Raw genomic sequence first — 14,869 nt, forward strand, 5'->3', positions numbered from 1 at the left:
GATGTTGAAGAATGTCCCTTATTGCATCAGTTGACGGAACAGTTAAAATAGCCACAATTACAAACAAACAAACAAACAATAAAACAAATAGCAGAATATTTGAGCAGATAGAGGAATTGTGAGGCCAATCGGTTTTATGCTCTTTCTGCGGCATGTCACTTTTCAGATGGACTACAGGGACAGCATGTGATATTAGAATGCTTGGAGAATTATGACCAATTAGAAAATCACTCAAATTGTCCAGTTGCTCTGTAGTTAAGGTTCTCGCAGACAGAAGCATTAGCACGTCATGCCTCCAGCCAGAGTCACAGGATTCCGTGTAGGGTTTCCCTATGCTGGGTGCTAAGGCAATCTACTAACTCAACCTGAGTTTTAAAAAATCTAGGTCTTCAATTATCCTCTAGCCTAAAGGTTCTGAATCTTTACTGGTTGATCCATAAGCTTACAGACAAGGAGTTAATATATTTCAACTCTTGGACCTATTTGAGCTGAAGCTTTCCAAGTTGTTAAGGTAGCTCTTCTGTCCAATGTTGGCTCCACTCTTGTGTGAAATTTCGAATGACATCTGGTGCTAAGAAATGACACATAACACACTACACTAGCCATCCATTCTCCATCACCATCATCAGCAATTTCATGTTACTGCTCCCCCTTAATTTCACTTCAAGAATTATAGTTACATGCATACCAGAAAGAGTGGGATAGATAACTTAATTGAAGTACCATTGTTAAGTGTTTAGTGTAGAGGGCATTTGTTGGCTAAGGTGATTGATAGCTAACAAGATTGAAACATGCTGAACTGCAACTGAACAACTTGAACAGGGATTCCATCATTACCTTCCAATGCCTAGGTGGCTTTTAGGACCATGCTATTTAGTGCAGAAGCCAATAGGCAGGGATATTCAGTGCCATGCTTGTTTGGTTCCCTGGCTGAGGGAACAGGTCTAAAGCTTAAGGATTAAGTGGGTAGGTTTGGAATCCTATTACCTTGATTGGGGTCTTTCCTCTAGGGGAAATTTGAACTCATGTCACTCACACACTCCTACACACAGAGTCAGGATAATGTTAGATTTGGGAGGAAAGCAGAGAAGTTTGGATTGTTATGGTCTGCTCTGGAAGAAACAGAAGGGATTCATCCTGTCCATTGACTTAAATATTTATTAAGTGCTTCCTCTATCTGCTAGTCACTATGCTAGATACTGAGGATAGAGTGATAGGCTTTGGGCCCTCAGGGAGCTTACTGTCTAAAAGATGAGTTGGGCTTTAATCAAACAATTACACAAATGGTAATGCTTGTATAATCACAATGTGAGACAAGTATTCTGAGGAAAAGATACATGATCCTTCGAAAGGATCTAGCAAAGGAAACTGACGCACAGTAGGGAGCTCAGGAGTTTTTCTCTGTGGTGAGACATTTGAGCCAAGATCCAAAAGATGAGTAGGGGTTAACTAAGCATGTATTTGTGTGGGTGTGTGGGGTGCGGAGGGTACAATGGGAAGAGCATTCCATATCCATGGATGAGCATATGCACAGGCTCGGTAGCAGGAGGAGATGGGGTCTGGTCATAGAACTGAAAGAAAGCTAACATGTCTGAAGCACAGAGAGCCAGGGGAGAGGGAAGCAAGATGAGGTTGAAGAAGTAGGCAGGGCCAGATTATGCAGAGCCTTGTAGACTCTGATAAAGAGTTTGGTGTCTATCCTAAGAGCAACAGGAAACCATTGAAAGGTTTTATTTAGGCAGGCAATACAACCAGAATTTTATTTTTTAAAGATCATGAAGGTATCTATGTGGAGAATGGACTACTGGGCAGCAAGAGTGCAAGTAGGGAGACCAGGTAAGAGGCTAGGGCAGTAATCCAAGTGAGAGAAAATGGTAGATGAGGTCCTGAATAGCCTAATCGAGGAACTTGCAGTCAATGAATAAATCAGCAAGGAATTACTCGGCACCTATCTAAATATGCATGGCTAGCTCTACTCATCATCTTGAAGGGAGATTCATCTTCAGCCTCCCACCTCTCTTTTTGGCAGCCCGGCTTCTATCCAATGATCAAGAATTCCAATTTAATGGAGCTGAGTTAATAAGGTGTTACTTTATTAAAATTATTAGCATTTAAGGAAATCTGGAGAAAGAATTGATTCAAGTGCCATTAACTAGTGTTTTCACATAGAACACTATTTCTCAATCTGTGATCCAAGAAAAGTTAATGCCACAGAGTCTCCTGGAGAAGTGGGGAAGGGGAGGCTTTATGAAAAATCAAATTCCTGGGCCCTACCCCAGACCCACAAAATCAGAATTTTGTTGTGGGGCTCAGGAAAGGACATCCTTAATGGGCTCCCCAAGTACCTCTATGAACATTAAAGTTTGAGAACTACTGCATATGGAGGCTAACTTGGAGATTGAGTTTGAACAAGGCAAATACCTGTGACAGAAGAAAGGAGGGGGCATTCCAGGTTGAAGGTAGTCCTGAGAAAGTGTCAAGAAGTAGAATCAGCCAGTTGAGTGCAAGGAAAGAAAGTAGTGAGTAGACTGACTTCGCTGGGATGTGGAAGCTTTGATAGGAGCAATGAGAAATCACCTGTAGTAGGAGAAGGGAGAAGAGGAGGGACAGCATGCCTAAGAGAGCCAAGCCTGAGAGACACTAAATGAAGGGATTTCTGTAATCCCAGAGTCACCAGATGAGGGGCCTGTGGGACTGCAAACTTGGAATTTCCCTCTCCCATGAAATGGAGGGAATGTTAACACCACTTACTGGTCACATAGCAACAATAGCCAACCTTACTGAGCTTGTACTGTGTGCCAGGCATTTGGCAAATTATTTTAAGTACATTGCATCATTTAATCCTCACAGCATCCCTATGAGGTAGATACTATAATTATCCCCATTCTACAGATGAAGAGACTGAAGCACAGAGAGGGAAAATAACTTGCTTAAGATCACACATCTGGTAAGTGGTTAAACCAGAATTCTAATCCAAGTCTATCTCTTGAGACTGCATCTTTAGTTACAATGCTGGGTTACTCACATCAATTCTAACTTATGCCCACAAGTGTTCATTGTCCTCTAAATAAGGGTGCCTTTGTCCTTTGGGACATGATAATGATTATGTATGATGGAGACTTGGCCCTGCAGGTCCAAAGACAATTCAGGGCATAAGCAGTCCTGGCTAAGGCCTGGATAAGCACAGCATCTCATGCAGAACTCCTTTGCAGGTTGATGATGGTCCACAATCAGGTAAGTGTAGCTGTTGAGAGTGAGCACTTGGAAACCTTACAGCAATTTTACAGAGTGCTTTTATGTCTGTTTATGCTCACCAAAAAATGGGGGTTTTATTTTGCATGCCTTTTTTATTATATTTTTTTCTAGAAATTTTTATTATATTTTATAAAAGTATCTACAGATTGAAAATCTAAAACAAATCAAGACAAAAGTCATGGTTCTTCATTCCAGATGGTTTGTGATGCATGGGTCTAGTGGATATAAGAAAACTGTAAACAGCTAACAATACTAAGGTATTTTCATGCTCAGATGTGGGTGGTAGGCTGACCAGTGGAGCTGATCTGAACCTTTATTTTGACATGGCAGCCTCTTCTACTTTACAGAATCAACCCCCTTGAGAATTATTATGACAGATTACAATGTGAAACCAGCCCTTTTTTTTTAGTAGACATATTCTTAGAGGTCATGCATTCAATTCTGGGCAATTACTGTCAGTTTAAACATTCAAGATGAAAGAAGGAAGTGTATAATTAATCAAGCAGAGGCACATAGATCCTGAGCAGTAAAGATTCCATGGGATCGTAGTTAGAATAGAGGGAATAGGAACTCCTGTCATTTTTCATTGACACTATCCCCAGAGTCGTATGTTAAAGAGTCTTAAAGACTTCTAATTTGTACTTTTGCTAAAAACAGAGCAAGACGGAAGGGAAATGGTGCAGTAGCATTGAAGAAGTCCTCTTCTGGCACTGTTTATTTCTTCATTCATTCAACAAATATTTAATGTGTACCTATGACCTCCCTGTCTCTCTGCTTGGCACTTGTGGATACAAAGATACAAAGATTACATAGCTGTCCTCAAGGAGGTCACAGTCTAGTAGAATAACATGGAGACAGTTATAAAAAACTTGATAAGTAATAAAAGAAAAATGATTCTCAAGGGGCTGTATGTTTCAGAATCAAGATGGGAGAGAAATAGTTTGAAAGGTCATATCAATACTCTATCAATCACCTTAAACGTAGCAGAGAAAAAAATAAGCATATTGGCTTCTTAAGACCGAAAATAAAGATCAGTGAAAGTCTGGCTGCTGGGAGGGATAAGATGATAGTTATCCAAATTAGGAGTCTGGACTCTCACTTGGGTGTGAATGTGTATACCAGTGTCTTTGCAAGGAACAGGGAGAGGGGAGAAGTGGCAGGACATGCAAGATATTTATCCAAAAGGGGCATAGTTTTAAAAACTCAAGAAATGCTTTTGAATTTAGGTATAAAGAGAGACTATGAGAACTATGGAGGCTAATATACTACCTGCGGTTGGAGGAAAGGAGACATATAGAAACGATGCATTTTGAGTCATAAACTTTCAGTAAGGAGTCAGAGTGTAAGAAATAAGAAGTGAGTGAGGCAGGGGAAGGCCCCCTTCTGAAGCACATGGCTATCCCCCTAACCTCCTTGGCAGTTAAAGAACAGCATATGCAACCTACAGCAACAGTGGTGCTGAAAGCTGCTGCCTTTGAGGCATCTGGGATGTAGTGCCATTGGCACTAGAAGCTCTGGCTTTCAAATGCTACTCTTTCACAAACAGGGCATCATAACCTCCATAGACCTCACAGACCTGTTGTGAGGCTCAAAGAAGATGCTAGATGTTAAAGCGTTTTGTGAACTCCTAGGGAGTATGTGGTTATGTGTTGACTTCCCTGGTCCCCCCAAGCCCCCAAGCGTAAGTGAGATCGTTGGTGTAGAAGGCACTAAGCCACTCAGAAGGAAGTTACTATATGGAAACATGAACAATAATGATCTACATCTGCTTGTTTCTGATAATTCCTTTCTTTTAAGCCTTGACACCAAGAAAGCCCACACACCACTCCCTCTGTTGCTGAAAGCGGGCTGCATTGCCATGTGGTTAGCTGCCAGGCATTCTGTTTCCAAATCAAAAGCAGTGGTTGTTTTTTTCTTGTTTTGTTTTGTTACTTCAATGCTTCTTGCCAAAATCTGGAGACAGAGACTTACATCAACGTCATGTGCATACAATGCTCATCATCTCCTATTGTTTGAGGCCATATATCCGATATCAGATCATGATGAGCTATTGGTCACATCTGGCAGAGCCCTTTAGGAAACTTTGAGATTGGAATCGCTGGTGGAGCAGAGCTGACTGAAGGCAAAAGATGAAGAGTGTAGTTTTTCTAAAAGTGAAATAATGGGATGAAAACTCGCAGCCAAATGTCTGGGAATGCTCGTGGTCCCTTAAAATGCCCACTTCTCTCCTTGATGGGACTGGCTGGGTCAGGCCTGGTTTTGGTCTTCCTCCTCCCTGTACTTCCTGGAGTGGTGTAGGGGTGAGTCCATGACAATTGTTAGCGATGGCAGCCAGCAGGACTGTTCTGAACCATAACCGCGAAGTAAGCAAAGTTGACCTCTGTGTAACTCATCTACCCTCTCCCCATCCTGAGCCCTGTCCTGGCCTTCCCAGCTGTCCAGGCTTCAACCCATCCCCTCCTCTCCTTCCTATTCCCTTGTCCTGTGTCCTGTGCCTGAGTGCCTTCCCCAATTAAGTTCTGGTCTGGTCAATTTATTAGAGCTGAAAAACGAATAGTTGCTAATGGCTTTGCTTCTGAACATGGGCTTTCTATCTTCAAGCAAAGAAGTAAGTAGAGCAGCAATTAGGTGTTGGGGGTAGACTGAGGATCTGCTTCTGGATCTCTCCTTGTCTACTGATGGAAAATGTGGGTGATAGGCTGGCATATAGGGCAGAATTTCCACTCTGATTCAGAGGTACAATATAGAGCATGGTGGTATATTTTGCCTCTACCTCAGACCAAGAGAACTGAGAGAGTTAGACTCTACAATTCAATATAGCAAGATTAAAGCAATTATTGTAAGTTAGCTTAACCATTCCTCCATATGCCTTCAGAGGCAGGGTTTCTTTTTCTTTTTTTATCCTATTGTCACGACCAAATAAATGGAGGCTTGCAAATACAGATAAACTTAACTTTTAAAGGGTTATCTGTGCTCAAATGTTCTGATGCTTTTAATTAAAAATTCCCTCATTATATATAGGAAAGTGCCTGTGTTGAGGAAGTGTGAGACACCAGGAAAGCATGAATGAAATATGGGAAGGAAATGATGGCGAACACGTAGCTGTCTTTTCATTTCACCCACATATATTTTATTCTAAAGATAGCAAGATTTACTCTAAGCATGGCCTCTGACTGACTCTGGAGCTCCTCAAGGCCAGAGAACAGGGAGCAGCTTAAATGATTCCCTCCCTTTCAAGCCATAGGTTTTAGACTTGCGTTTCTGGAACACTCTGCAAGAAATTACTAAGGGAGTACTCCAAAAGATGGAGAGCAGTGCTTTTCAAGCTTTAATGTGCACACCAATCACCTGAGAATGTGTTAAAATGCAGATTCTGATTCAGTAGTCTGGAGTGATGTCTGGGATGCTTCATTTCTCACAAGTTCCCTTGTGATGTTGCTTGTCCATGAAACATATTTTGAATAGCAGGAACATTCTAGATATAGAGGCTAGATACTGAGTCCTCTTTGGCTAGCAGCAGTGCAAGGATGAAGAGGCTTGGTGGAAAAGTAGCACCGTTCTATCTGGATCAAGTGAAGGGCAGAGGAAACAAAAGGGAGGCAGATATGAGACTGATTGCACTCATGCTCCCCAGGGGTTCAAATAGATGGGTTTCAAGAAATATGTACCAGAAAGGCAGTTGCTGTCTCAAGTTAAAACAGGAAATATGCCTCATGGTGAAGAACATATGTTCTGAAGTCATATTCTCTGGGTTAAAGTACCACCTCTGTCACTTCCTAACGGAGATCTTGATCATGCCACCTTACCTCCCTGAGCCTGAGTTTACTCTTCTGTAAAATTTGAATAATAGAACCCATCTCAAGGTGGATGTGAGGATTAAATGAAATGAGAGAGTGGCATGGACATATACCCACTACCAAATGTAAAATAGCTAGCTAGTGGGAAGCAGCCACATAGCACAGGGTGATCAGCTGGGTGCTTTGTGACCACCTAGAGGGGTGGGATAGGGAGGGTGGGAGGGAGACGCAAGAGGGCGGAGATATGGGGATATATGTATATGTATAGCTGATTCACTTTGTTATACAGCAGAAACTAACACACCATTGTAAAGCAGTTACACTCCAATAAAGATGTTAAAAAAACCCAAAAAAGAACATAAAGCCTGAGAATAGCACCTACTATAGAGTTCTTCATAAGTGGTAGCTATTGTCACTCTTTCCATCTTTGAGCTGACCGCATTTAAGTACCACTGGGCTTTATTGAAATGTTAGCCAGCCATGGTAGTGCCATATCTGCTTTTGATGTGACCCTCAAAGCAGCTTTAATTGTTTGAAACTTAAGAAAAGTTAGTGTTTTCGGATTTAAATAAATGGGATTCTAGACAAAAGCACGAAAACAGGAAGAAAAACTCCCTGGCAGGAACTATGCTAATTTTGTGTTTTGACCCTTGTCACTGCTTCTGCCTACAACTTCTCTGGCTTGAGAATCACTTGAATAAAGAAAGAATGATTTAAAAATAAAATGGATTCGAGAAACAAACTGTCTTCTGTTTCTGCAAAAAAGGAAATGCAGAATCTGGCTAATTATCATCCAGCCTGGGGCAGGCCAGGCCCAAGGGAAGAGAAGGGAGGAAAGAAGTCTTGAAGAAAGAGATTTCCAAGTCCATCAACTATACACAGAGTATCACTGAGTTGTAGGTACTGTCCTGGGGGTAAATAAGGGCATCAGACAGAACCCCTGGGTTATGGTCTAGTTGGGAAGATATTGGAGTAAAATACACACATGCATGCATGCACACAGAGATGGATAAACATACATGTCAACCTGTAGCAAAGCTCCAGTGAGGACACCTGTTGGTTAATACAAAGGATGCACCTCTGGGGAGTAAGGATTAGTCTTGCGGGGGAAGAGTGGGTCTGACTGTGAAGGTCCTTGAATATGAAAGGTATCTTGTGGGCAATTAGAAGTCAATAGTGTTTTGATGTGGGTGGGGTACCATATGCAAAAGAGCATTTTAGAAAGAGTAATCTGGTAACAGTTTGAGCAATTCATTTCAACAAACATTTACTGAGTATTATATACAGCACCAGAGTCCAAAACGCAGAGCTATGCAGCGATACAGGAAAAAAAAAAAATCTATATCCTCTGAGAATTAAAAGCCTTGTCAGGGAGACAGATATACTTTGTGTACTAGTGTGGAACGATTTCTAAGACAGAGTATTACGTACAAAGAGGTAAGGTACAGAACAGTATGTTTAAAACATGCTGCCATGTGTTAGGAAAGAATGCAGGGGAGACCTGTATGTTTACACATGTATTTGTATACATATAAGATTTATACGAGATGTATACGTATACGAGTTGTGCAAGGATACACAAAAGTCTGATGACGTTGCTTGCCTCCAGGGGAAGAAATTAGGGTGACTAGTTGGTGGAGGTGTCAATTGTATGCATATCCTTTGGCACTCTCTGAGTTTTGAAACAAATGAATATATTACCTACTTGCATTAAAAAATATACAATAAAATAATGTGTATGGGAGTATGAGAGGGAAAAGATGAATTCCAGTTGGAAAATCTGGGGAGACTTCTGAGAGCATGTGGGCTATGAAGCTGGGTCTTTGGAAGGTAACATTTCTACAGGTGATGGTTTGAGTGGGCGGTGTTTCAAGCAGAGGATAGAGCTTGCCTTGAGCCACAGGGTAGGGGCTAGATCGCACTGGTCAGTATGGAAGCCACTAGCCACATGTGACTATTGAACACTTGAAATATGGCTAGTGTGTGCAAATTGAGATGTGCTGTAAGTGTAAACTACTCATGGGTTTTTGAAGACATAGTAAGAAAAAAGACATTAATAATTTTTATGTTGATTACATACTAAAAGGATAATATTTTGGATATATTGGGTTAAGTTAAATATATTAAAATTAATGTCACTTGTTTCTATTTACTTTTTTAAATGTATCTACTAGATCATGTAAAATTACATCTGGGACTTGCATTAGATGTCTGCTGAACAGGGCTGATCTAGGTAATGGAGCTTTTCAGAGAGTGTTGAGTTAGGTCGGTATGGCTGCAGCAGGGCGTATATGGATAAAAGTGGGAGGGAAGTTTGGAAAAAGTGGGCCAGGCCAAATTGTGGAGGGCATTGGCTACTCAGCTAAAGAGTTTGGACTTTAATTTTGTATTCACTAGTGAGCCCCTGCAGGGCTTGGAGTGTAGGAATCAGATGATCAAATGGCTGCTTTGGACAGGGGTGAAAGTATGGTCAGGAAGAGCAGTTATGAGAGTAACAAGGAGTGAGGTTAGGGTCTGGGCTTGGGTGGTAGCTTTGAAATCAGAAAGAGATCAATGTAAACTATATTATGAAGGGAGAATTGATAGAACTGAGTGGAGGTATAGATGTCAGAGACAGCATGAAGTTTTATATCCCTGGTGATTAGAAGCATGTCAGTGCCAGTAATAAGCATAATGAAGCCTGGAGAGGGAGGTGGATGGCAGCTGCCTGGGAGAGAAGATAATTTTGATTTTTTTTTTTTTTTTTTTGCGGTACGTGGGCCTCTCACTGTTGTGGCCTCTCCCGTTGTGGAGCACAGGCTCCGGACGCGCAGGCTCAGCGGCCATGGCTCACGGGCCTACCCGCTCCACGGCATGTGGGATCCTCCCAGACCGGGCCACGACCCCGCGTCCCCTGCATCGGCAGGCGGACTCTCAACCACTGTGCCACCCGGGAAGCCCCGATTTTGATTTTTGATGTGGTGAGTTTGAGATGGCTGGCTGAAGTGTGGAAGTGAGGGTATGAGAGAAACAGATTTTTGGGTCTTAGTAGAGGTAATCAAATCGGTCAGATAATTATAATAATGATTAGTACTTGTATGGCATTAAAATACACACAGTGCTCTCACAATGATTATTTTACATAATCCCTACAGTAGCCCGAGGCTCAAAGAGTTTAAATTTCTTGGCCAAGATCACACAGCTAGTTAGTGGCCACGGTAGCAGGCCCAAACTTGCTTTCTATCACTGCACTTGAAATAAAATGCTATGGGAAAATGTAGGGAAAATATTAGACTCTAGATTATACAATTTCACTTCCCCCAAGCTGCTGCCTAAATTGAGGGGTGGACCCAACCCTGAGAAAACTATCTTAGATTCCCCTCAGTTGTTTTAAACATCCTTTTCAGAGATGAGGAATCTGTGGCCCTGGAAGTTAAGTAAAATGTCAGAAATGTCTATTAATGAGAGGGGTAGGTGGAACTCAGACACGTGCTGTGGTACATTGCATGGTTGTTTCCAGGTATTAATATTTTCTCCCTGTTAGAGAGAGTGTCTCTGCCTCCTGCCATGAGCCCTACCAAACTGATGTGGGCTTGGTCATAAAACTTGCTTTGGCCCATGGAATGTGGGATAAAGTGACCTCTGCCACCTAGAATCAGAAGCTTTAACAGCCATGACATGGTTCAGCCTCTTTTGCTCCCTTCCCTCTGTGGTTAGAATGGCATGTCCCAAAGAAGGGCTCCTCCTTCAGTTGAGATCCTGGAATAAGGAAGACATACAAAGCAGAGCCACAGATGACCTGTAGCTACTGCAGGGCCTTTTGCGATGGTGATTGAGTTTGAGAGATTGTTTGTAATTTAGTGCAACCTAGCCTAAGCTGACTGACACACTACCCCATTATATGTGCTTTGTTTCCATTACACTGACTGTTCACAAATGCTCACTTTTTACCTGGTTAACTTCTCATCCTTTCGGTCTCCAATTAAATGTCACTTTTTCAGAGAGGCTTTTCTTGACCAGAGTCTAATTTAGGTCCCCCTCCCCACCATACACTCATACACAATTATTTTCTTTTATAGTATCTGCATTCTTTCCTTCTTAGGCACTTAACGCAGTTGTCATCATATAGACAACGTAGACTTGTTTATCATTGGCATGTTCCACTTGACTATAAGCTCCTGAAGACCTGGATCACATCTATTTTTGCTTGCTATTATATACCACCTGTTACACAGTAGTTGCTCTGTGGATATTTGTGGAATAAGTGATGAACAAATGAATAGCTTATTGTTAACCTGGTTGTTGGATCATAAACTGAGAAGGTGGGGGGATGTAGCAATTAGGGGAGATGATAAAGCTCCTAAAGAAGTTCCTGGGTGCAAGGATCAACTACTTTTTTTGTTTTTTGTCCTTCTCTTTCAAGGAAACTTTGAAAGCAGTGGCACTTTTCCAAACCCTTAAAAACAGATTCACTTGCCAACAGGCCTGCGTCCTGGCAGGTTTCCTGCCTAATCCCAGGGAGGCCTGCGGAAGACCACAGACAGACTAGAAGGGCTCCTTTGAAAGAAAAGAGGACCGTTGCCATAGAATGCTTATTTATATAGAGTAAAAGAGTCACCTGCCCTTCCCCTTCTGAGTGGTTGTTGCAATTTAGTGAAAAGTGGAAAGGAGGGGGAGAGAAAGAGACAACTGGGAAATAGAAATTATGGGCTGGGTATAGTGGGTCCTTTTGCAGTCCAAACCAAACAAAAAATCAGGCCTACTCCCCCTCACTTTCACCTGCCAAGAGACCACTTAAGAGGTGGCTCTGGACTGTATCACACCAAGCTGGCAATCAAGAATTTGAAGACTTTGTGCAAAACTGACAGCCTCTTCATGACAGGGACATGCACACATGCTCAGGTGGCAGGAGGGAGGGGGAAGCAACAGTTTTGTATTTTATATCATGAAGTCTCTTGTATTGAGAAACCCACTAGGTCCCACAGCTTGAGTTATGGAAAGCTGCAGTGAAGCCTGAGGTCGAGGCTACGTGTCAGTGGTTGGAGTCAATGACCCTTTCCTCCGGAGATGCTCATTAATCCTGTGACCCTCCAGAACACACAGCCAGGGCAGGTTCCTTTGGCAGGGCAGGAGAGGGGAAGCTTATGGGGATATACTGCACTTTTAAAAAGTAAAATAAACGTAATAAAAAGCAGGCAGCATAATTGCCGTGACTTATATCCCATGACATTTGATAATAACAAGGTTGGTACCTTACAAATAAGTTCCACATTTACAACTCTGCCTTGATATTTACACTTATTAAATTGTTTAGGGAGGTGGTTCCTGGATGCTGGAGGCCCATATATAAAACATATTAGCATAATTGGAGTACAGCCAAATCCCTCAGTGTACATTGCAGATACTTGTTAAAAGCTTGACCTTGGAGGAAAAGCCTTCCTCCTTGTCTTCAGTCAGTCATCAGCTCCTGAAAGAGCTCCTCTGAAATCAACTTCTAGTCATCCACAGTTCGGGAGGCTTGTCCTCAACGCTGACCTTAGGCAGGCCCTCAGATCCCAGGACAATGATGAAGGCTGCGTTCTCACCTGGATGAGAAAATTAGCTATGATTTTCCATTACCTGTACCAAACATTCCTTTTCATTTGTTTAATTCACTGAGAGTTGACACTACACATTAATTCATTGAGCAACTGCTTTGTGTAAAGGCACAGAGATGAATGAGACAGTCATGGCCATCAAGAAACTTACACTTTAGTCAAGGACACAGACAACTAACTCTAGTAGAAGGCAGAATGAAATAACGGCCATAATAGGAGTATGAACAAATTGCTACAGGAGCCTAGATTACACAATTTATTTTAATGAGGAAAGGAGAATTAAGGAAGGCGTCAGAAAGGCAGCACTGGTCCTTGAAGGATTAATAGGAGAAAAAGGGTGAAGTTAGGCAGTGAGGTCATACCAGTCAGAGTAAAGTGCATGTACATAAAATGGCATGAACGTATATACGTGTTTGGGGATGTAATCATATGTTTGTTTATCACTGGCAGGCTCCAATGACAAATCCAGCACAGCATGGCTGGAGGGATGGCAAAGGGGCTTGGAAGTTATGTTTGAGTCTGCTCCTGGAAACTTTGATGCCTGTACTAGTTTTGTTAATTAAGGGGAACAATCAAAATTTTTGAAGTGGATCAAGAATGGCATTTTAGGAAGCAATCTCTAGCAGTGCGAAGGACGGGTTGAAGAGCTAAAACACCGAAAACAGGGGGACCAACTTCTGTGCCTGACTGGATATTAGGGGAGAAGGAATAATACAAAGATGCTTCTGGTGTTTCTAGCCTTAGAGATTGGGAGAAGTGTAGTGCCCGTAATGACACGGGCAACGTGGAGAGAAGGATCAGCTTGCTGGAGAAGAACATATTTTGTTGGGAGTATACTGAGTTTAGCGTGTGAGCTATCCTTTACAGAGGGAGGGGGGTTCTGGCGCTCTGGCGAGATCTCAGTTACCTGCTCATGGGAAATTGTCAAAGCCATGGATATGGCTACCACGACCCTGATGGTGGGGACAACACAATCGAACACTGGAGATACTGCCTGTATTTAGGGGTCATGTGACCCCCCTAAATACGTGAATATTTACATATTAGTAAATATGTGAAGACAACCACTAATAAATGGGAGTGAAGAATTTTCTGAGTGGTGGGAGAAGACAAGGCTAGGTGTATTTTGTGCCAAACTGGTAAAAAGTAAGCAGGATGAGGATAAAGGGGAATTCGTAGGATTTGGCAATTAGGTGATTAGTGGTAGCCTTGAAGGCGAGAAGATTCACGGGAAGGCTGCTGTTGTTGTTTAATCAGATAGAGGAGACTTGAGGATGCTTGTAGACTGAGAGGAAATGAGCTGATGGAATAATGGATGTGAAAAGTGAAAGTCCTTTCGAAAGTACAAAGTACCACACGATACAAGGTCACAGCAAGTCAGATTTTTATCCCAGATGCTCTAGAGTTGAAAGGTCATTGACATCTAACAGATACTTTGATTTTTATCATTATACTGAGTTCTGCTAAGGAGGCCTTATTCCTGACCTCTTTCATCTCCCTTCCCTCCCTCCTCCAAGCACTACCATAAGTGTTACCAGTCGTTCACTTGTTCAGCCAGGTAAAATACTCATTATTTGATTTTTGTCAGCAAGTCTAGGTCACTCTGCCATTACATATCACAGGTTGCCAAAAACTGTTTAAAGAGAAAATTCTTAGGATTTGGTTATTTTCAATGTAATTCCCATTGTGATATGCAGGTTTTTGTAGGAAAACAAAGGGACAATAACACAAGGTATTTGTGGGGTGGGGGGGAGATGGAGCAGATTCATAAACCAGGTCCCCTTCCAAAACAAAACAATATTAGCTAAAATAAAGCCATTCGGTGTCACATGTACCCAGCAGTTGAATGTACTGAGGAGGGAAGCCTTATATGGTTGTTAGAGTAGAAAGGTATTTAGCGTAAAGGGAATAGACCTGAGTAGAGTTTGAAAGTCTGAGAGATTCCTGAGAAAACAGTAAAACAGGAGAATTTGCTGTTATTTTAGAGAGTAATGGTTGTTCAAGAACCTCGTAAATGTATGACATAAAATATTAACCAGACACTTAAGAAGTCCTAGCTATGAACTAATTAAAGCTTTTCCCATGAATTATGCTTCATCTAAATGCCTTTCTTTCCTGTCAGTATGGGACCAAAACTGAATCAGTACATTTTAAAGTCCACTCAATCTTTGTCAGTTTTTCCTTTCTTTGAACAGCCATTCAGTGTTTTGACTTTCAGTATTATTGAGAAGAAAACAAAAG

This window comes from Globicephala melas, chromosome X (genome assembly GCF_963455315.2).
Source record: "Globicephala melas chromosome X, mGloMel1.2, whole genome shotgun sequence".
Lineage (NCBI taxonomy): Eukaryota > Metazoa > Chordata > Mammalia > Artiodactyla > Delphinidae > Globicephala > Globicephala melas.